The 25,423-nt window shown below is 41.3% G+C and overlaps 1 protein-coding gene across 2 annotated transcripts in view; it reads right to left on the bottom strand.

The window, feature by feature from the left end:
- Nucleotides 1–25,423, bottom strand: part of ASCC1 (activating signal cointegrator 1 complex subunit 1) — a 370,687-nt gene that overhangs the window by 140,864 nt on the left and 204,400 nt on the right. The window lies entirely within an intron of this gene.

Below are 25,423 nucleotides of genomic sequence, written 5' to 3'. Positions count from 1 at the left end.
AGTGGTTGAAATATAGGTTATGATTACTACAGTTTTAAAAATGATTGTTAATGTCCCAATTTGGAAAAAAAAAATACAAATCAGGGCAATTTTTGCCAACATTTCAGCCATGCCCTGCACACGTTAGAAAATGTGGCAAAATTTTCGATAGAAAGTGCACATTGTCAATGGGAGCTAATTCAAAGTGGACAATGTTGTTGATTTTGCGAAATCTATAAACACACAGGGTCAAATTCATTAACACTAGTGTTTTATGCGCCAGCTTTTATGACCGGACCACTGGAGTAAGAGCCAACTGGAAAATTCATTAAAGCAGTTTTTTCTATTAATCTGAGAGCAGCATAATTTAGGACACAAAAGCCCGATTCTAGGGTTGTACAGATTAACACTACAAGACTACATCTCGCCTTCCAGGCAGTCAGGCTAATCTGTGTAACGCCGCCCCCAACACTGAGTAGCAGCCTGCTGACGGTTCACAGCGTACACAGGAAGCTGCCGTTAGGGGTGTCGGAGGAGTTATACAGAGCCTAAAAATCGTTGCTTTGCTACATCCACATCAGACAAACAAGGATTCCATGAAGACCACAGCAAGCAGTCCAGTGAGTGACACATCCCTGGAATCAGGCTTTCTTGCGCTATGTTATGCTGCTCTCAGATTATACAGCAACAACTACTGACGGATTCGCTATAAGAGGTGCACTCCACTTAATGAATTAGGAGCAGCTTTCATCTGCTGTGCCCCTCCGCCAGAGATGTTACTCCAGTCAGGGTTTAGAGTACATTGCTGGTGTAATTTCCTAAAATGGCATAAATTGTAATGAATTTGCAGGACGGGCTTTGCCACACTTTTGCCACGCTTCGCCTATGTGGCAGAGCTGAGCAATACAGGCGTAAAAATGGCAAAAGCTTCAAGGTATTTCATGCCAGAAAATTAAAGAAAACCTCTTGATTAATTTGGACCAAAGTTCGGAAAAACACAAACCAATTAAATGTAGCGGAAAGCAAACATCTACAGAGACTTACTACCATGATTGACTGGTTATTCTTCTATTCATAGCAGGGCTGAATGATGGTTATGTGCAGGGAGATTTCTTAAATCATGCAAGCACCTGTTTGTAGAATAGCGAGAGGAACAATGGAGCCGTTCAAACCCTGCTACTACATATTTCACCTTACAAACTAATGCAAATGAGTCAGCAACTGGTATATTGATGATTCTGTTTGTTCTGTCTGCCGTCTGAATTACTGACACATACATTTCTTTTATGGCAACTATAACCTTGAGAAATTGTGTCTTCACTTTTAAAACCTTAGGGAAACTTAATCATCCTTTGGAGTTGCTTCTAGAATTAATCTTTACAATGGATTCACTGGGAGTATATAGCTATCATTCCCACAACAAACTATTATCTAATTTTAAATATACTCCCTTTTATAAAGTACTTCTCGAAGAAGTGGGTAGTTGACGGCACAAGATCTGCTTGCTTGGAGCTCTGTGTGTACCTTACAAGCAAAATGATTGCAACTCTAATTCACAACCCTTTTAAAGACCATGAAGAGCCATATGTAACAATCTCCCAATACTGGTACCTAGAAATGAATGACTCAAGTCAAAGAACTCTGGGCTAGTGACCAGGTCAGTAGTGCATGGCCACCGGATGGGAGTCCTGAAATCTGCGTTCTACGAGCAGGAATTCAGGGTATCTCTTCTGATTTGTATGCTCAGTTTAATATGATTGTTGTTGGGTGACACAGGCATGACGTCGTACCGGGTTTAGTAATCAGAAGAAGTGCTTGAGATTCAGGGAGAAGTGTTTCACAGGAAAATGTGCCTTGAATAAGCCAATGGGCATCATCTTCCACACGATCATCTACCAGACATGTACTGAATCTAACCTTATCTAGCTATCAATATTTAGATGAGTAGTGTATACACTAGAAACTCTTTCGTACTGTGATAAAGTTCAGAAATCTCAAAGGCCATATGGTGGCTCAGTGGTTAGCAGTACTGGGATCCTAGGTTCAAACACCACCAAGGACAACATCTGTAAGAAGTTTGTATGTTCTCCCCATGTTTGTGTGAGTTTCATCCAGGTTCTCTGATTTCCTCTCACACTCCAAAGATATACTGATAGGGAATTTAAATTGTGAGCCCCAATGGGGACAGCGATGATAATGCATGTAAACTGTGTGGAATATGATGGTGTTATGTAAGAAAACAATAATAATATCTTTACAGCAGACCTGTTTATAACAAGACCAAAAAAATGAGCCAGGAAATAAGTTGGTATACATGCAATGTAGCATGTTCACACTGTGGTCATTTAACAGAGAGAACCTAAGATCGAAACAAAATTAGCATATACCGTGCAGTAAGTAATAGCACATACAGTCATGGCCGAAAGTGTTGGCACCCTTGAAATTGTTCCAAAGAATTACGTATTTCTCCCAGAAAATTATTACAATTACACAGGTTATGTTATATATATGTCGATTTCCTTTCTGTGTATTAAAGAAACACATAATAACAGAGAAAAAAAGGCAAACTGGACCTAATTTCACACAAAACACTAAAAATGAGCCAGACAAAATTTTTGGCTCCATTCCAAAATTGAGGGTAAACAACTTAATTTTTAACATGTGATGCTCGTTCAAACTCACCTGTGACAAGTAACAGATGTGGTAATATCAAACACACCTGAAACCAGATAAAAAGCGAAGTTAACTGAATATCTGTATTCTGTGTCTGAGTGTGCCACACTAAGCATGGAGAACAGAAAAAAAGAGTAGAGAAATGTCGGAGGACTTGACAAACAAAAATGTTGAAAAATATCAACAATCTCAAAGTTACAAATCCATCTCCAGAGATCTTGATGTTACTTTGTCTCCAGTATGCAACAGGTTTACAACCCATGGCACTGTAGCTATCCTCCCTTGGACGACAGAGAAAAATTGATGAAAGGCTGCAATGCAGGATAGTCCGGATGGTGGCTAAGCAACCCCAATCAAGTTTCAAAGAAATTCAAACTGTCCTGCAGGCTCAGAGTGCATCAGTGTCAGTGCAAACTAACTGTCGACATCTGAATGAAATGAAAGGATATGGCAGGAGACCCAGGAAGACCCCAATGCTGACACAAAAACTTAAAAAAGCTAAACTGCACGACCAAAACGTGAGTAAGCCAAAATATTTCTTAAAAAGCATTTTATGTACAGATGAGGTCAAGATAGAGATTTTTGGTAAAGCACGTCATTCTACTACTTACCAAAAACGGAATGAGCTAAAAATAAGAGAACACGGTACCTACAATCAAATATGGTGGAGATTCAAAGATCTTTTGGGATTGTTTTGCTGCCTCTGGCACTGGATGTCTTGACTATGTGCAAGGCATCATGAAATCTGAAGATTACCAAGGGATTTTGGGCTGCAATGTAGTGCCCAGTGTCAGAAATCTGGGTTTGCTTCATAGGTCAAGAACCACCCAGAAATGGATGGAAAGAGCTGGAGAGTTCTGAAGTGGCAGCAATGAGTCCAAATCTAACTCCCATTGAACCCTGTGCAGAGATCTTAAAATTGTTGTTGTGAGAAGGCACCCTTCAAATACGAGAGGCCTGGAGCAGTTTGCAAAAGAAGAGTGGTCCAAAATTCCAGTTGAGGGGCATACGAAGCTTGTTGATGGTTAGTGGAAGTGATTAATTGCAGTTATATATTTCAAAGGTTGTGCAACCAAATATTAAGTTGAGGGTGCTAACAATTTTGTCTGACCTATTTTGGGGGTTTTGTGTGAAATTGTGTCCAATTTGCCTTTTTTTGCTGATTTTTTATGTTGTTCCAATACACACAAATGTAATAAACGTGTATATAAAAAAAACGTGTGATTGCAATCATTTTCCGGGAGAAATACTTCATTTTCTGGAACAATTTCAAGGATGCGAACACTTTCGGCCATGATTGTATAACTAACATAGGGTACTTAGTAAACAAAGTTTTTAATGAGAAAATCATAAAAGCCATCATACCGCAACAAGTTGCACCCCAATCCAATCCTCTAATATTAAAACCTCATGTTGTGTCAAATGATCTCAATGTAGATGGGGCAAAGCAGGACCGATGCATGACTGTTTCAGTCACGTGCACATGGGTAGCTATAAAAATCAAATGCCTAACTCAAAAAGGGGGAGTCACGCCACATGGCCAGGAGTCTGAGACAGTCGGGCTCTGGTCCTGCTCTGTCCCCGTCTACATTGAGGTCATCAGACACAAGGTGAGGTTATTAGAGGATAGAACTGTCCTGATTGGGGTACACCTTGTGACGGAAGATGAACACAGCTTCTTGTGTCTATGTGCCAATCCTTTCCAGTGTCCTTAAATTGTAATTTATTTTCTAGGTAAGAGAATAATGAAATGATAAATAACATTAGTACAACATTTAGTTGATGAGTTTTCTCAACTGAATGTTATTACTAATATGCTTAGTTACATATATTTGATTTTTACCAGTGAAAATGTAATTCTGCCTTCATTGAAATTTGATTAAAATGTTTATCAATTTGTACAGCAATCATAAAAGCATATTTCCAATTATCTGTTCAATGTTTCCTGCAGAGCAATGCAATAATGAAAACTATTAAAACACTATTGCGCTTAGGAATAAATACTGCGCTAACAGAAAATAGGCAGTGAAACTTTAAGATTTCTTTAGGACAGTGTTGAAAAAAGAAAAACATTTGGTTGCTACATGCAACGCTAAATTTTGTTTGTTCTTTGCAGTTTTTATTAAAATGAAGAGGCCCCGAGTCATCAAGAGCAGCAATTTTCTCATCGGTCTTGATTAGAGAGCATGTCGGTGTCAAACGCTCCTGACTGATAAAGATGCACACGCCTGTTAATGAATCAGGAGCACCTGACAAAAGGCGTAAGCCTGTGTGCACCATGCCAGAAATCTAACTCCAGTCACTGACTGGAGTAAGACTTCTGGAGTAAGGATTGTCACAGTTAGTGAGGACTTAAATGAGCTGTGGTGTTTCACTCTCACCGCGCCTTCACTATGTCCAATTTGGCAGAGCTGGGAGAAAATGATGTAAAAAATTTTGCAACTTTTCAAAGCAATATGAGCCAAAATTCTGGTGAAACTGTTTTGATGAATCCGATCATGAATATTTACCATTATTATGGCAAGTTTCTTCCCAAATGATCTCACCATGAAATAAATGGAAATTGTAGAAGAAAGTTTTCATTACTAGCCCCTTGGGTACACTTCTGCGATTTGCTCTTTCTCATTATTTTCTTAATATTATTATTATGAATAAATTGAAAACTGAATCTTACCATTTCCCTTTTAAAGGGGTGTGTCCCCACACCGTCAGCCCTGATTGGACTATTCTAGGCTTTGCAGAGATACACCCACCACAAATTACAATGTTTGTTAATCTGAGCTCACCTTGCTTACCTGCCTGTATTTAAAAGATCTTTCGGAAGTCAGTAATTTAACTTTTATTAAAAAAAAAAATTGACTGGATTCTCCTAAATATTTTTGATTAGATTTGCACTAGGGTCTGATCAGTTTCAGTTTTTACCATCAGAGTATTATCAGTTCTTTTTTTTTTGGCATACGAGAAGGTTTATCGTCCTAGCAATCAAATATGAAAATTGGATGGTGTAGAATGCAAGTTGAGTGCCGCCCACTTTTTTGATGGACCCAAATACTTGCATTGGTGAGTTTGATCCTAGACTAGGATTAAAAAAATGGACAAGTTTTCTTTTTTTTTGCTTTTTGTGGACAACTATGTGTAAACATGCCCATAGACTACAATGGAAACTAATTATAGTCTTTAAAATCACGAAAAGAACGATTATAAGAATCATGGACATCTGATAGAGCTATAACCTTAAACAAACTAGGTAACAGGATCTCTTAATGTCATGATGCAGGATGAGGTGGTTCTGGCTATGTCCTGGTCAGGTCAGGGTTAAGATAGTTCGCCTTTCTTTGGTTTTGGGGTGGCTATTTAATGCTTGTAGTTTCTGGGTCCACTGTCGGTGATGCTTCCGTTTACTCGGCTAGCGATAGCTGACCCAGGTAACTCGTCTGTAATCGTTGTGCCTCTGTGCGTGTGTGCTTTTCTGTGTATGACCCGATTTGTCCTCTGACTTCTGCCTCTGTTTTCTGCTCTGTGCTGCCCTATCCTTCCTGGTTCTCCGACCCCTTGGCTCATCTCAGTTCACTTGCTGTCTCATCCCTATGTACCTCGCTCTCGTTTGACTTTGACCCTTGGATCTTCATTTGACTACATTTACGTTTTGTGCCCCGTATTCCGCGCTCTGCTGCTTCCCCGTCCTCACACATGGTAGCTCCGCCCCCCTGCGATCTTGTGACTGCTTAGTGTCAGGTCCTGTGCACACTGTGTGATTTAATTCTCACACTCCCTGCGCTTGATTCCGGGCTCCCTGCAAGCGCCCCTGTCAGGACTCTGAACATTTTTTATTACCTTTTGTGCATTACTACCCTTTTCCAAGATGGCGTCATTGGTCTCATGTGCACTGTGTCTTCCTGCTATAAAACTCCACCCCAGCCTTCAGTCTGTGCTAGAGTATTCTGCCTTGCATCCAGCTCCTGACCTCTGGTGACTCCCTGGCTGTATACCTGCTCCTGTGAACCTGTGGGGTTATCCTGCTACTCTGCTCTGAGTTCCTGCTGCATATGCAGCGCCCCAGAGTCCTGGTCGTTGCAGTACTGTGGCTCCGCCGCTAAGGGGGGCTATGGTACGTCTGATGGCACTGAAGGAGTTCATCTGACCAGGTATCACATACACCAATACATTTCACAGTCGGGCCTCCAGAGGGAGCTAAGGGTGCTATTTACTAGGCCACTCCTCACCGTGTGGGTAAACTGGGGGTCAGGCAGGAAGTTAGTTCAGAAAGCTGACTGGGATGGAACCAGGCAACACCTTGTGGCAGAGGGTGTTGTGGGGAAGATTCGGTAGGGTCCCTGTCAGGTTTGGGACCCTGACAGAGGCCTGGCAACAAGAAAGAACGTCACGGGACCGTGCTTGCTCAGCATAGCGGCGGTGCCCTAAGAAAGGATCAGAAGCAAGAAGGAGATTACCAGTAGGAGTCGTGCTGTAAGATCGAGGCAACATCCTACTGAGGCGCACAACCGGCGGCCGGAACGCCGAGGAAGTATTCATATATCTAGCTCCAGGCAATACTTCAAACCAACGGCAGGACAGTCAGTCACAGGCGGGCTGTCTCACCTAAATCACCTATGCAGACTTGGGGGGCAACCTGTGGAGAGGGGCGACTCTAGGGTCCCGGAAGAGCTCCGAGCCTACCCGTCATACGGGTGCGTCCCAACCATAACACCGGGAGGGACGGAGGATTAGCAGAAGATCATCTAATCGAGTTGTTGTGAGGGAACACGAGAAAGAGACACAACAGTTGTGGGGACTATCCCGTAAGCACAGCAGGGGAGGACCACAACACATAGCGCAAGCAGGAAGGCACAGATTTCCACCTGCAAAGGGAACTCTGGAGGTGCCATCGGACCGGCCGGACTTGCGCAGCCTGGTGAACCGTATTCCGGACTGAGGACCCAGAGACCTTCAGTAAAGAGGTAAAGAGACTGCAACCTGGTGTCCTCGTTATTTACTGCACCGCACCACCACCACCATCCACATCTATCATTCACTGTACGCCCCTCAGCAGGGTCACGGACCGGGCCTAGCCACCGTGACAACCCCAGAGCAGAGACTCAGAGGCCCGGTATCGGGTACCCCTCGGCCCTGCGGCAGTGGGGGCGCTACACATACACCAGTTCCAGTAATCCTCCTTCATCTGCTGCTCGTGTTTACTTCCATCTGCATTTGCTAGACATGTAAGCTATTTCTGCTCTGCAAGAACCTGAGACTATTACCCAGGCCTCCCTGGTTGAGCTAAGATATTATTTGAACTGCCTTATAAGCATATCTATCTGCGTTTTGGACTAAGCAAGGACTTATTCATGTCAATTATCCTCAAGAATAATTGTGCTTCATAGACTATCTGCATGATTGCATTTTCCTCTGAAGTTTCCTATAGACTGCTAAGCTGCATTTAATATTTTCTCCAAGTGTTGTGGACTTGAGTTTCTGTCTGCACCTGTTTGAATCACCGTGTGATGATATAGACTTTACCACTTATAAAACTGTGTCCTGTAGTTGTCTTGTTCCATGCAAAGAGTCTCCTGACTTATCCCCTATAATTATTACAGCCCCTTAGACTCCTCAGGTGACACACACCCTGTGTCATTACACTTAACTTATCAGACTGTGGCACAAAACTCAGTTTTTCTTGATCAAAAGGATAATCGGATCTCTACACAATAGAGAAGGAAACTCCTTTGCAGATCCTTAGAAAATCTATCCTAAGACACTCACAAGGATATCAAATTAAACTACAAGAAAACCATTCAGAGCAAGCTAGTGCACCTTGCTGCTGTTAGATCCCCCTGGTTTTCTTTCCTGTCTAAACGTAGCGGAGGTCAATAATGTGCATCTATGCAGCATTCATTGTCTACGGGACTGCCAGAGATAGTGAAATAGAGCATAAAGATACTACCATCAGTCCTACGGACAATGAATGGAGAATAGGTGCACATGTTTCACCTCCACTCCAGTTGGTCAGGGACATGCTATGGACAGGGAATAATTAAAAAAATTGGTAAAAAATATTTTAGTAAAAGCAATTTTGTTTTTTAAAAACAACAGATCAATTGTAGCTTAAAATAATTACATTGGGAAAAAAAAGGAAAATAATCATTAAAATCACTCTGCGTAATGGCTGTTCTCGGCATTCTAATGAGGAACTCCGGTTTTTATCATACTGCAGGCTACAAAGTATGTCACTGCACTAATCAGTCCAATAGCCAATTGTAGAACAATTAGAATTAATTAGAAATAATTATTGAGACGATAAAATGTAGCCGGCTCCTCTCTGTCACGTAGCTAAACTTTGGCTGGCAAAACTTTTATAATACTATCCAGTATTAATAATGGATGAGTGGCACTAGAGAAGATTAACTTTAAGAAAATAAATGGCATATTCTTCACAAAAAATACAACACATGCATAATTCAAGACCATATTAATTTAAGAAGTTTGAGAGAAATTTTCAGCAAGTACGAGCACTTGCCATTTGTAAGGCACTCGAGTGATTAAGAAAAATGAGTCGAAATCTAAGCTTTTGGCATTAGACACACTTAAACCAGCATTCATTTTTTAGCTTTTATTACTTTATATTTGATTTACCAGACTCATATTGCTTCATGGAGAAATCATAAACATGAATGTCAACATGCGATTTGCATTTTATTTTTCATTCAGCATTAATATGCAAGATAAATTTAGCTACGAGAAGCAAACAAAGAGGCAGGAACAGCACGGCGGAAAAAAAAACCCTATACTGATAGCGGCAAATCTGCTTGGGACTAGAATTCCCAAATAACCATCTATGAAAGAGAGAAGAAAGCAGCATTGCAAAAGCCAGGAGAAGGTTGTGATTTATTGACCCAATCTACAAAGATATGTATGTTTTTGAAGCTTGGATGAAAAATCACAACTTTTTTTTAACTTTGGAATGTTTCTAAGGCCACTTAAAGGTAATCTGTTACCAAGATTTTACAACCTCAATTGAGAGCAGAATAATGCAGGTAAAGAGACCCTGATTCCAACAATGTATCACTTAGCTTACTGGGTGCAGCGGTTGTAACACAATCAGTTTTTAGATGCAGCATGTAGCAGAGCTCAGAAAGCTAATCCCACCCACACCACAGCTCTCTGTGTACATTGTATATTGACAGAGGACTGGTTATCACAGGAGGGGGTGGAGTCAGACCAGGGCTCACTGTACTACAGTTCAGGCAGTGATAATCTCCTGGTGATAAAACCTTAATTTGTATGGAAACAACAGCACATAGCCTAATTAATTCTTTCTTAATTAACAGTTTTTTCATAGGAAGAAAACACATAAAATACACATAGCTTACAAATAACCACACTACAAAAAATAAAATAATAAATACTTTTTTTCACTTTGCTGCAAAATCAAAATATAAGCTACCAACCAGGTCTGGCTCTATTGAAATCGTTCAGTAAAATGACATGGATGACCCCTGTCTAGTCCTTACATTTCCTCTGATATACAAAGAATATCTGGTGGTCATATAAATAGGGATTTTCTACTAGGTATCTCCATAATCAGAACAATGTGCTCAGTATCAACTGTAATCTTGGAAAACTCAGATTTTTTTTTAATTGATACTTTACACAACGGTCTATAAGTAAGTTGCTATTGGCCCAAGCCTACAAAGGCTAAACTTGTTAATGGAAATTCTTGAAGCATAAAACTTTCAAGAAAAGGTGGGACCAGGGTTCCCTTCTTGGGACTCCATTACATCAGCCAGAGCAAAGGTCCCCTGCAAAAGGCCTCTGATTTCAGTAGGTGGAGTGAAACGTTTCACTTTCCTTCAGCACTATTATTACAGGGAAAAAAAATGTGATTGCTTCCCTTCGTGAACAAAGATGATTGCCTGAGGTACAGCAAGATTAATTTACTGTTAGACTAACATGAAAGCAAAGTGATGAAAACTTCTAAAAGACCAAAGTTTGACCCAATAGATGAAATAAAAGCCCCAATCAGGTGATTGCTACAAATAAAGTAGCAAGAAAAGGTCTAGACCACGGTTGTGAAATTCCACAGCAGCCCGGAGTGCGGATAGCGTCTCTGCTACAAAGCAACAATATAGGAACAGAAGGATGAATCCAGCTTCATGGACAGGCTCGGACTGGCCCATAGGGGAATAGGGGAACTCCCCGGTGGGCCCCTATGCCGATCTGGGCCACCAACCCCACTGTATGGGCAGGACTTGGCATAATTCACTGGATTCACTCTGTACAGAAAACAGCAGCATCTCATCATTCAGTAACCAAACGGCCAAGTTTATTATTATATAGAGATATAGGTAAATTAGTGAATGAGGGTAGTGTAATATTTGTATGCAGGTGAAAAGTGGGCCCTCTAAAATCAATGTTACCCATGGATCCTTGGCACCCGAGTCCGACACTGTTCACGGACGTGCAATTTTCTTTTATTTAATAAGTCCAAAATGGACGACATAGTAAAATCTTCATGCTAATTACATCTACGTGTTTCAGGTGCTCATTAAGGGTGCCATTAGCACCTGAAACGTGGAGATGTAATTAGCATGAAGATTTTACTGCATGTCATTCATTTTGTACTTATGAAATAAAAGAAGATCGCACATTGGTGAAGCTGGATGAATCCTTCCCTTGCCTAGATTCAGCTGCTCCAGAATACGACAATTAGCTTTTACCACTTGGGGCGGAAGCTATGTGCACAACTCATCTGTAGTACTACTCATAATGTAGCATTACACAATGCCTAACACTATCTACAACTTGTTACTACAAACACCTTTTAAATTAAGTATTCTCCCTTGTAAAATAAAAGTAACAGATACTTCGCTCACCAGTGCTGGCTCTTCCAGGGTTTGCACAACTTTGTCACGACCACGTAAGCCCTCCAGTCAATCAGCGGCCACTATTGGGTTCGCATTCTCGCTTCTGCATGGCCAAAGAAACAATGTCCCGGGAGACCCAGCGCGGCTGCACGGGGTGAGTATCTGTTATTTTTATTTACAAGGGGAAGTATTTCATTTAAAAGGAGGCTGTACAGGCAGACGACAACACCTTTGACGAGAAACAAAAAAATCTGTCAATTCTTGTCTTTTACCAATGAACAGCACAATATTATCAGTTTCAATATTCTATTAAATGAATTTACATAGCCAGAGTACTACTCTAATTTCGTATGCAAACATTAAAATTTATGGTAAGCTAATTACCTACAGGAGACTTTCCTTATTTTAGACACTTTTTAATACTGTGCAGGGTTCATTAGCACAAGCCACAGCAGAGAAACCAAACTTGAAAGAGTATCCAACTGAAGATATGGATTCCAGTGCATTCTCTTTTACATTTCTCTCATTCCGACATTTATAGTTAATAAGTTTATAATCAGCGTTAATTGAGCAACAGTAACCTGGTCTTCATTGTTTAAGACGGTGGAAACTGCTTAGGGACCCTCTTTATCTGTTTATTTTCATTAGTTCATTTCATCTTGAACGAGGACTTGCGGAATAATTAGATTTTTGCTTTGCTTCTGGCTTATAAATGAAGCTTATTGTGTCTGTTCTCTTTAATTAAACAGACTAATTGAGTATGAAAAAAAAGGATATACATTAAAAATAGATGGCTCGAATATTGAATTCACAAATATATTTTCTCTAGGAGAATACTTGTAGAAGAAATGAAGTCTGCTCCCAATTAGTTCCTTTCCCAAGGAAACGTGTCTTCAGGGAACATCACCGCTTTTGTCTATTGGCAAAAGCCGATTTTTGTGCCTGAAGCTAAGGATCACAAGAGATTGTGTCTTTGTGTTTGCAGTGATAAGCAGCCACTGACAGTGAATTATTACGCAGCCCTGCGGCAGTAAGTCTCCGGGACTAGCCCAAAATTAAAATGTGTTGATCCTGACATGTTGATCCATCTCTTAATATAGAAATATTGCATACTTTTATTGCAATGGTATTTAGCAGAAGACAGATGATTTATGGCAAGACTGTATTTCCTTTTTTATAGAGTTTAAAAACGATATTCAGCACTATGTAGATATGTTAATTGAGCCTTTGACTTGCCACCATAAGCATCGGGAAGTAAGTTATGACACTGCCGCAATATTCTGTAAATGTCATCATCCTGATATCTTCTTGACACAGAACAATTCGGAACACTCATCGCAACAAGCTGTAACCTCGGCGGAGATATGGCTAATGTGGATGCTTTGCAAATCTAATCTTAAAAGGCACTTTAACAAGAAATGAGAAAATATATCTATGGCCCACAAACAACATAATCTGCAACTAAATCAATGCTAAGAAACTATGGCCATATTTTAATAGAAACTACCAGGTAACATTACAGTATCGCTTAGAAATGAGCTGGAAGGCAAGATAGCCTGTTGATGTTCTTTTTAGCCATGGACTCCACAGTGACATTGAAATTGGGACAATGAGCGAAATTGTGCAAAGAAAAAAAAAAATCTAACGAAAATGCAAGCATATTATACATTCTGTTTTGTCACATGTCATGAAATGACATGCCAGAATGTCCAGACTCGTAACACTGTATTGTATAATTTTAGATTTCAAATTCATTAAAGGGACTGTGACGATTGAAAAAAATGCTTGGCAAATTACATTTCACATTAAAATATGCATTTGTCCAATATATGTACATTAAAAAAATTAGGCTGCTTCCGTCACCTCTTCCCTTTTTGGTAGCAGTTCTTTAGTCATCTTGTCATCTTAACATAGAGGAAACTGCTCCCACTCTCTTCTTTTCCAGGACATCTTCAAGATAAGGTGACCAAAGGGGTTCACACATTGTAAAGAGATTGTGAGGCAGATGCTCCCCCCGTGGTCAGGTCAGAGTACTACACCGGAAGGCTCGACAAAGTCATGCGCCAAGAATACAGTTCATCAAAAATGTGTATTCTATTTCTTCTAACATGAAGCACTTCACTGAAAGTAAAACTGACAGCTGATACGTGTTGTCCGATCCATGGGTGACATGTATCAGGCTTTGGCTGCATGATTTCAGCCATACATGGTTAACTCAGCTACACTGATTGGACAAGGAGAGATCTGTCACTCCGATGCAGTGGGCGGGGAAAAGCCACCAGAGACTCGCCTGTCTGACTAGTCTCCCATTCAGCTTGGTCCTCAGTAGCTATTAAACTGTTTATCTCACAAACACCACAGTATTTCAGAGTTACAGCGAGTATCCAGGACTTTACAAAAAAAAAAAAAAAAATGTACCCAAGCACTGACAGGCAGGTATTTGCAACTTACCGGTCTGTTGTGCACGGCGCTGTTCTTCCCCAACACAGAGTGGTTATATACCACTCCTGCCAGGGATTCAGCTGCCTCTGCTTACGCACCGGGGCAGGACTTGCAATGTCACCCTGACTGACAGCTGGCTCCCCAGTTAGGCAGGAGATCAGACTGTCAATCAGAATGACGGCAAAAGTCCTGCCCCATCTACAGAGTGGAGCGGAAAAGAATCCTCTGCTGTATAGATGTGACGTCAAGCAGACGCTTCTGACTTCCCGACAGGAGCAGTCTGTGACCACACTGTGCTGGGGAAGAATGACGCCGTTGCAATTACTTGCCTGTTAGTGATTAGGTGCTTTTTTTTGTAAAGTTCCGGATACTCCCTTTAAAGATATATCATATCATAATCATACAGTCAGTGTCTGATACATGCTGCCCATGGACCAAGCATCAAGCATCAGGTTCCCTTTAAGGCTAAGTTCACACTAGGCGTTTTTGTTGCATTGTTTTTCTGCAGCAAAACCTGCACTCTTGACAAAAAAAACAGCGTCAAAACGCATGTCTTTGGTGTGTTTTTTTGTGCATTTTTCAGGATCCCAAAGTTCAACTTTGCTTCCACAACAGAAGCATGAACAGAGGTCACCAAAACAAGACATAGCTTCATGAAAAAATACACATACAAATGTAACAGCTGAGGGAGTTGAATAATTTACCTAAGACACTGGCAGTGCATTCAGTATGTAGGACAGGGTTTAACTTTCACACTTTGGTCAGCCATTGAGTTGCTCACACATTATGCTATCTCACACCTTTGTCAGCCACAGGCATTGTTCAAACTCACACTATTGTCAGCCAATGTTTAGATTGTACACATCAATAATTTAATTAAACTGTAATAATCCAAATTGACATCTCAGGAGACCAAGACAAGATGGTAAGCCTGGGAAAATGACAAAAATAAATGGGTTTCATATACTGCTGTACTTGCTTTTTTTCATTTTGTCAGGATTTTTTTCATCACCCACTACTTTCAATGGCTGAAAAACGCTAAAAAACACTGAAAGACGTGACATGCTCTACATCCAAAAAAAAAGTGCAAAGCACAAAATACTGATGACAAAAAAGCAATGTGTGTTGCAAGAGATTTCTGAAATCTCACAGGCTTTGCTAGTACTGTAAAACACAGCTGAAAATTAGCATAAAAACGCATAAAAAAATGTAGCACAAACGCCCAGTGTGAACTCAGCCTTAAACAGTAAATAAAACTTAAATATTTATAGTTTTTTTCACAGGTCACTTCTTTCAGTTTACAGGGCACGCCTGAGCTTGTGTCACCTCCACACACCGGCATCCATTTCCGTGTACACCGGAGTGTGCACACTCTCTTGTGAGGGTCCAACACTCTGGATCTATCTGTGGCATGATCTTCCAGCTTCTCAGTGAGGATCACACTCACTCCAGATCTCTTGAGCTGCTCTTTCCAGGCAGAACTTGGCACTTCTCTAATCCACACCTGATACTCCCATATCTGCCATGGTTTTCTTCTCACTTGCAGCATGGTCTCCTGGGCTAGTCTTCCCCTCATGGCCTTGGTTCTTTGCTACTTCAGGCTGAGGACACTTTTTACTGACTCTCACTACATTTTTGCTCACCCGTATTTTGTCCGTTAGGCCGGGATCACACATGCAAGAAACACAGCCGAGTCTCACATGTTAATACCCTGCACTGCCGCTGGCACTCAGGAGCGGAGCGTGCGGCTCCATGTATTGCTATGCGGCCAAACGCTCCGCTCCTGAGTGCCGGCAGCAGTGACGGGTATTAACATGCGAGACTCAGCCGTGTTTCTCGCATGTGTGATCCCGGCCATACAGCTATTTCTGGAGGCATGTTCTCACCTTGCGTCTTCACTCTTCTACCTCCTCTTGGGCATATAGGGCGGTCAACTTGTCTTTCAGGCAGTCCGTCAGTCACAGAGACTATCCTCCTCTGTAAATTCTATTTATTCTACATGCAACTGACCCAAATTGGCTGAAAATCATCAATTGGTTCACATTCTTCCCAAACTCACATCAGTAATCAACACACTAAACCCCTAACTGCCTGCAGAAGTAAACACACAATATATGTTAGTGATCTGGACCAACATCATAGTAACAACTTTAGTAAAAGTGTGACAAGAGTCTGATTTGGCCATCTGACAACATTATCAAAGTTTCCCGATTCCCCCAGGCTCCTGGCTCCTCATTTAAATGGTAAATCCCTTTGGTTGCTTGATCTGTTGATGTCTCAACACAAATTTGAGGGGAAGCAGTTTTGTCTGTGTTGTGATTCATCATAAATATCTTGTTCAGATATTTGAAATGTTCAACAATACATTTTTTATTAAAAAAAAATGAGAATTTAAGCATTGCTAAATCTCTCCCAAATAAAGTAAGTTCTGAGTACAGATACGGAAGGTCTGTAACAGAAAAGCGATTATAGCTCTGTATTTAATATTCTATATTGGTCGCCATTTTGTATATAATTCTCACTGAAATGTACATTGATCGCTACAGGACATTCTGTAATATTGATTGATCATTATAAAGTCACTGTGTACTGCCCTCTGGATTGTCAGGCTGTACAGAAGAGAACACGGCATTCCTTCCTTTTGCTCTTATTAGAATTTGCTCCAAGCACTGAATTTAAATTTCTATCTTTTCTAGATTAGGTTTGATATCAACTAATTATTTTACTGTCCTCCAAAATCATACTGAACTAGAAGATAAAGTCAAGCCATTCAAAAGTAGAAAAACAACTTATCAATATTATCATTCACAATTCGATAATAAAGAAAAATCATTATTATACCAAGACTTGTAACTGGTATAAATAAGTTAACAAATAACATAGTAGGTAAGGTTGCGAACATTAATCAGCACACACTGTAAGTGAATGAGAATTGTGAATTAGAGCTTTGCTAGCTTGATTTTTAAACAAGTGGCACCAAGTAAATTGTATACAAAAGATTTACAAAAGAAATACAAAAACCTGTAAGATGCAAATAAACAGAGACTAAGTGAATAGAAAGACTGCAGTTAAATGGCATGCAGTAATTACTGGACTTGTGCACTCTATGTGTACCTTCATTGTATTAAATCTGAATGGTGTGAAGGCAATCGAGAAACAAAAACATACTAAAACATCATGGACAGGTCGTGCTGTGAATGAACAAAAAATGCAGCATGGCCTCAGAGCACAGCATTCAGTAAAAACTCCAAGTTTCTATTGGAATTTAGACGCGTGACACAGAAGCATGTATAAGCCCAGATGAAGCATTATAGGCAACTGGGAGACAGGCAAAATGAAAGCTGGGAGACAGGGAAAACGGAGGCTGTGAGACAGGGAGAACAGAAGCGGAGACACAGGTACAACAGAATATGGGACACAGGTAGAACAGAAGCTGAGAGACAGGGAAAACGGAAGCTAGAAGAGAGGTATAAGGCTATGTGCACACGATACGGATTTGCTGCAGATCCGCAGCAGATTTTTCCACGCAGAAACGCTGCAGATCCGCACTGTGATGTACAGTATAATGTTATTCTATGGGAAAAAAATAGCTGTGCAGATGGTGCAGAAAAATCAGTGCGGAATTGCTGCGAATTTCAAAGAAGTGCATGTCACTTCTTTTGTGCGGATCTGCAGCATTTCTGCACCCCTCCATTATAAAATTCTGCAGAGGCAAAAACCGCGGAAAATCCACACAAAATCTGCATAAATTTCGCATAAAAACCGCTGCAAATCCGCGGCTGCGGATTCTGCCAGGAGATGCGGATTTTGTGCACATAGCCTAACAGAAGTTGGGAGACAGGTATAATGCAATCTGGGAGACAGGTATAACGCAATCTGAGAGACAAGGAAAACAGAATCTGGGAGACAGGGAAAACGGAAGCTAGACAACAGGTATAACGGAAGCTGTGAGACAGGGAGAACGGAAGCTGTGAGACAGGAAGATCGGAAGCTGGGAGACAGCGAAAATGGAAGCTGGGAGACAGGTATAACAGAAGCTAGCGGACAGGGAGAATGAAAGCTGGGAGACAGGGAGATTGAAAGCTGGGAGACAGATAAAACAGAAGCTGGGAGACAGGTATAACGAAAGCTGGGAGACAGGGAAAATGGAAGCTAGGAGACAGGGAAAACGGAATGTGGGAGACATGGAAAATAGAAGATGGGAGAATGGAAGCAGGGAGAACAAAAGCTGTGAGACAGGGAGAACAGAAGTTGGGAGAGAAGGAGAATGGAAGCTGAGAGAAAGGGAGAACGGGAGATGGGAGACAGGGAGAACGGAGACACACTGCAGCACGGATTTTGGCCGACTCTTCCATACACATCTTCTCCAGATCGTTCAAGTTTTGGGATTGTCGCTGGTCAACATTGAGTTTCAGTTTCCACAAACGGTTTTGTACTCTTTTCAGGTCTGGAGACTGGCTAGACCACTCCAGGACCTTGATATGCTTCCTACAGAGTCCCTCCTTTGTTGCCTTGGCTGTGTTTTGGGTCATTGTCATCCTGGAAGATCCAGCTATGACCCATCTTCAATGCCCTGAGGGAAGGACGTTGTTGGCCAAAATCTTGCGATACATGACCCCATCCATCCTCCCTTCAATACAGTGCAGTCGTCCTGTCCCCTTTGCAGAAAAGCATCCCCAAAGTATGATGTTTACTCCACCATGCTCCATGGTTGGGACAGATTTCTTTGGGTTGTACTCATCCTTCTTCTTCCTCCAAACACGGCGAGTGGAGTTGATACCAAAAAGTTCTATTTTTGTCTCATCTGACCACATGACCTTCTCCCATGCCTCCTCTGGATCATCCAGATTGTCATTGGCACATGTCAAATGGGCCTGGACATGTGCTAGCATCAGCAGAGGGACTTTGCGTAACCTACAGGATTTTAATCTATGACGGCGTAGTTTGTTACTAATGGTAATGTTTGAGACTGTGGTTCCAGCTCTCTTCAGGTCATTGACCAGATTATCCCATGTAATTCCTGGTGGATTCCTGACCTTTGGCAGAACCATTCTTACTTCACGAGGCGAGATTCTGCAGGTAGCCCCGACAGAGGAAGATTGTCGGTCATCTTGTGTTTCTTCTAATTTCTAATAATTGTGCCAACAGTTGATGCCTTCTTACCAAGCTGATTGCCTATTCTCCTGTAGCCCATCCCAGCATTGTGCAGGTCTACAATTTTGTCTTAGACAGCTCTGTGGTCTTGGTCATGGTGGAAAGGTTGGAGTGTGGTTAATTGAGTCTGTGGACAGGTGTGTTTTATACAAGTAACAAGTTCAAACAAGAGCAATTAATATAGGTAATGAGTGCACTCTAGGAGGGATTCTTAAATAAAAACTAACATGCCATCATTTAATTATTTAAAAATCATACAATGTGATTTTCTGTTTTTTTATTTTTAGATTCTGTCTCTCACAGTTGAAGTGTACCTACGATAAAAATTACACACCTCTCCATTCTTTGTAGGTGGGAAAACTTGCAAAATCAGAAGTATCAAATATTTATTTTCCCCACTGTATTATGAAGTAGATCACTTGGCCCTGATGAGGATGGTGCACAATCATAGCAAATTCATCCCAGAATGACACCATAATTGTTTCTGAACGCTGGGCATTTTACGAACACAGCTTTACATTGTCAGATTTTATCCAAATCCAAGCTGTAAACTCTATTTCCACTCACCTAGCTTGATTGATTAACTGAAGCCACATCAAGCGTCATTTGTGAAATAGTTAACGATGGGGGGGAATATATAGAAAAATGTGATATTTTTGCAATTGGCATTTAGGCGGCCATTTGGAATAAGTAAATCATTCTGCCTTTATCCTACACAAAACACCCAAAGGAAATAGGGTTCCGTTTTTCGTTGCCTACTCTTAGGAAAACTTGTAACAATTTTAATCCAGCTGGATTACCACTTGGGCTCAGCATGTACTGTAGTTATCAGAAATGAGCAGATCAGACACATTTCAATTTGCATGTTCACATGTTTTTTCTGGGAAATTTGATTTGCAGAGAAGCTATTGTCCGCAAATGTAATGTCTTTTGTTATGATCTGGGCTCTCCATAGACTCCAGAGCCTAAGAAACCTAATATGCAAAAAATACAAAAAAATCCTTATTCTCACTTCATCACTCACCTCTCCTCAACATTTCCCATCTAGTCCTTGAAGCACCTTCAGATCACTGCAACTGGCATTGAAATTTCCAAGCCTCTTATGCTGGGAAGAGTCTTCCAGCTTTGATGAAGACCATTAAGGTTCTGCGCATACTCATGCAAGGTCACAGCGCACGTCATGACATCATGACCTTACAGGAGCTTATGCAAAACACTGCAGGGCCCTCATCAAATTTTTAAGTTCCAGCCTAGCATGACAGGCCTGAGGATTCCAGTGCAAGTAGAGATGATTTAAAGGGAACCTGTCACTCCCCCCGAGGCATTTGTAACTAAAAGTGCCACCTTGTGCAGCAGTAATGCTGCATTCTGACAAGGTGGTTCTTTTAGTTCTTGTTCCTGCCACTGCTGAAAGAATCGTTTATCAAATTTGTCCCTCGTACCTTGAAATCATCCGGGGGGAGGGCTTTCCCCCCTAACACAGACTCACCACATCCGTCACTCAGGGCCTCTGGCCGCCGGGCGCCGCCTCCTCTTCCTTCATTAGCGTCCCCGGCGCCTGCGCTGTAAGTTCGAAGAGCAGCGCAACTGCGCATGCCCGAAAAAAAACTTACAGCGCAGGCGCCGGGGACGCTAATGAAGGAAGAGGAGGCGGTGCCCGGCGCGCAGAGGCCCTGAGTAATGGCTGTGGTGCGTCTGTGTTAGGGGGGAAAGACCTGCCCCCCCTGGCAATTTCACAGTATAAGGGACAAATTTGATAAACGATTCTTTCAGCAGTGGCAGGAACAAGAACTTAGGTTGTGTGCACACGTAGGTTCGAGTCCCTGCGGGTTCTCCCGCAGCGGATTTGATAAATCTGCAGGGCAAAACCGCTGCGGTTATCCCTGCAGATTTATCACGTTTTATCTTGCGGTTTCCGCTGCAGGATTTGGTTTACTATTGATGCTGCATATGCAGCATCAATAGTAATGTTAAAAATAAAAAAAAAATGGTTATACTCACCCCCTCTGACGTCCCGATCTCCTCGGCGCTGCACGCGGCGGTCCGTTTCCAAAGATGCTGTGCGAGAAGAACCTTCGTGACATCACGGTCATGTGACCGCGGCGTCATCACGGTCATGTGACCGCGACGTCACCGCAGGTCCTGCTCGCACAGCAAACCTGAGACCAGACGGCCGCGTGCAGCGCTGAGAGGTGAGTATAGCATTATTTTTTATTTAAATTCTTTTTTTTTACCACAAATATGGTTACCAGGGCCTGGAGGAGAGTTTCCTCTCCTCCACCCCGGGTAGCAACCGCACATTATCCGCTTACTTCCCGCATCGTGGGCTCAGCCCCATGCGGGAAGTAAGCGGATCAATGCATTTCTATGTGTGCTGAATCGCTGCGATTCTGCACAAAGAAGTGACATGCTGCGGGTTGTAAACCGCTGCGTTTCTGCGCGGTTTTTCCCGCAGCATGTGCACAGCGGTTTGCGGTTTCCATAGGGTTTACATTCTATGTAGGAACAGAAGGTCGAATTTCCCTGAATGACTCATGAGTCATTGCAAAAGTCACTAGTAGAGGGAGCAGGGATCAGGGAGGTAAGGAGTTGAAGGGGTGATGACTCATGTAGGGGCAAGAGACTTCCTGTTTCTGCATCCAGCACAGAAAAGAGAAGAATTAGCAGGGCAGAAAGGAAAAATCAGCAATTGTAAGTACACAGTTCTATATAATATGATGACTGCAAAATAATAAGAGCATAAAAACTTTTATGGGAGTGTTTCCTTAACCTTTCCGTATAGCTAAGATCCTCCATGCACTCTACTAGTTTTGTTGCCCTTTCATGTACTTTTCGATCCTTTTATGAACATCTATGTAAAAATCAATTATCGAGAATGAATAATCTGATGAATTAACTAAGGCAGCGGTAACATTGGTCATGTATGTTGAGTAGATTGCATGTATTAATGTGCTACAGAATTCTTCTTTTCTGCTGGAAAACAATAAAAAGTTTCAACATCTACAAATCATCTCCTGCTGCGGCGACTATGGACACTAAATTTCATCTTGTAGCGTTTGCACACAAAACAAATAATGCAGCATGAAAAACCTCACCACATCTAACAATAATGAGTAGAATTTATTTTGTGAACATGGCATTAACTAGACGAGTCTCAGTCCCAGATTTAACATGAGAAAAAAGAGATGAAATATTTCGGCAAAAAAATTAAGTACTCTTCCTACAAATAATAAAAACAAATTAAAAGCACCGTATTCTTAATGACCACAAAATTCACTGTGCTGGTTTACTATTAAGAACACTTTAATTTTACCATACATGCCAAGCTCGCCGCTAAGCACTAGGAGATCCAAAGAATGGCGATAAGTTACAGCACACAATCCCTGAAGACACATTTCCAAAGAAAATGATCTAACTGCAAGTGTCAGAAAATAGTAGGTACTAGCAGAACACAAATGTATCAAAGGTAGTAAAATGGTGATATTTGAATCAATTCTCTTGAGAATAATACAGCTAGACTGTGAATAATGGCGGGAGCCTTTGTGAGGCAAGAACATTACAAAAGAAGTAAATATAATACACGGAGGAGGAAAAAACACGAGGTGTTATTTTACAAAGACGCTTCAGCGAAGGCAAGGATTCTAAATAAGAATAGCTAATAGTGATCAGGGCCTAGAGATTTAGTATAAGTGTATGATTGGTTGGGGTCCAACCACTGTGACCACCACTGATCAGATTTATACTCGACATTGAAATTGCAACACCAAGAACGGAGAGTCATGGAATTATGGAAATCACAGCATCGATAGAAATGTTACTGATATACAAAATAGAAAGATGGAAACAAAAATTTTCAAAAACATCTCAAATGATTCAGTAACGAGTATGAGCGCCACATGCAGAAATCACTGCACTTACACACCTTGGCTGCTATCAATGAGGTTATTAATGGTTGTCTGAGTAATCTTCTCCTTAATGAACCTGAGCTGCAAATCATCAAGATATGATGCTGGCAGCTTCCTTTACAATTACCGACCTATGACATCCCAGATGTGCTTGATGGGACGGACGCAAATCCGGAGATGCTGCAGGCCATTGTAGTACGTTTCAGCCAAAGTAGAAAAAGCAACATGTAGCCTGGAGATGAGGTATTGAAAAATGTTTCTTGGGACCCTTTGCAGAAATTGCTGTACTACTGATGCCACAACCAAATCAATGTAACGCTGTGCTGTTAATGTTTTTGCAATGAAGATTAGAGAAGTTTGATTACTGTACATTATGCCAGTCATCACCAAAATATTGTGAGTAAGAATAATGTGATGTTCCCTTGTCAATGCCTCTTCATTAACTAACACCACTGCTCTTAATGGCTATAATGGTGCAGACGAAGAGGGCAATGGAGGTCCATTCTCTTCAGCAACGAGTCTCACTTTTGTTTTGGATGCAATGATAGCCGGCGATTGGTCAGGAGACCACAAAGTCAGCGCCATGAAGAGTCTTTCACGAGGAAAAGTCACACCAGTTCAAATCCCAGATTATGGAAGTAAGCTGCTACTAGTGATGAGCGAGTGTACTCGTTGCTCGGGTGACCTCCGAGTATTTGTTAGTGCTCGGAGATTTAGTTTTCATCACGGCAGCTGAATGATTTACAGCTATTAGCCAGGCTGAGTACATGTGGAGGTTGCCTGGTTGCTAGGGAATCCCCACATGTAATCAAGCTGGCTAATAGCTGTAAATCATGCTGCTGAGGCGATGAAAACAATCTCCGAGCAGTCATAAATACTCGGAGACCACCCGAGCAACGAGTACACTCGCTCATCACTAGCTGCTACAGATTCTGGTTGTGGCTTACTCCACTTTCAAAACACATGCACACTCGGCATGGAGAGAGAGAGATCGGCTGGCATTAGTGACTACAAATAGGCAGGGATAGTAAATAACTTCACATGAGTGTCCCTAGTCTTAGACTGAGATTTCCCCCACTTTAAAAGGTAACTTATTTTTCACTCATTTAGGGTTCCTGTGCGATACACAGTGTTAAGTGACTGTTGACCGTCAATATGAACATGATGGCCGGTCGGGGGTCATTGAACGGCCTGTCTACATCGTCCAACCACACTTTACATGTGCAATGAACGATCTGTAATAGATTATTCATTACGCATAGCCATGTTCACTCAGGACAATGTGTTGTGCAAACCAAAAGGTCATTTCTACTGATAAAGGAGCATTTTGCCTTTTCATTGGGTGATTAACTTAAATTGTGCGATGCTTGTGAAACGAATGTTCCTAGGAGTGCTCATTCATGATAATCTTGTACGTTAAGCTTTAGTCACTAAAGGAACAGGAAAGAGTGCCGATTGGTAAATCAACATTCACTTTTATTAGACCATGTTCAGGAATGAAGGATTTGTTAATATACTGTGTTTATTCTACACATAAAATTGGTGCAAAATGTAAACTTTTGAGCAGAGTGGTGGAAAAAACAAAGCGGTAAATCTGTGTCTGAGCGTACCCTTCAAGCAACTGGTCACATGAGTGATAGTTTTTTAGTATGTTGAGAACTGTTTTACATGTTTCCAACTTGTACTTTTCTAGCGTTACATAATTAAAGGTTAGAAACCATTCTGTGCGACAACTGATGTGCAGTAAAAAAAGCCCAGGTGAAAAAGGGCAAATTATTTTGTAATCCGTTTATAGCATCCTTCACAACTTACTGATAGAGGGGATGATTTATGTAAGTCTGCATAAATGTGAATCTTCAACCACAAGGTCATTTTGAGAAAATTTTAATCAAGATTGAAAAATAGGCGGCCCCTTTGGCTATGCCCCTCTCGGAGTCCGTGGGAAAATGTCACAATATTTTGCCACGAGCGCAAGTCTCATGGATTCTAACAATAACATACATTTACGTTACATGTCGTAAAGTAGGCAACATGTATATTCACTGTTATAAATCGGGTCATATATCGAAAAATCATTTTATACGTTGGTATCTCCATCACAGTGCATATTTCCAAACTGACAACTCCATAAAATCTTTCTCTGCACAGTTGTCGGCAGGAACACAAAATAATGAAACAATAGTGTGGTTTTGTAAAGGAATGAATCATATGACCTACATAAAATGTCAAAATATGATATTCATACATTTCTGGTCTAATTACTATGATCACTGGAGTCCATCAAGAATGTCATCACTGACGATAGTAAGTGATGAATAGACCTGTTATGCAGCTTCCAAATGTACTTTCTGTTTCAATTCGTCACCATTTTCAGGATCTCTGAATCTTGGCCAGTAAGTGGAAACATTC

This window comes from Ranitomeya variabilis, chromosome 4 (assembly GCF_051348905.1).
Source record: "Ranitomeya variabilis isolate aRanVar5 chromosome 4, aRanVar5.hap1, whole genome shotgun sequence".
NCBI lineage: Eukaryota > Metazoa > Chordata > Amphibia > Anura > Dendrobatidae > Ranitomeya > Ranitomeya variabilis.
This window is presented reverse-complemented; position numbering and strand designations above follow the sequence as displayed.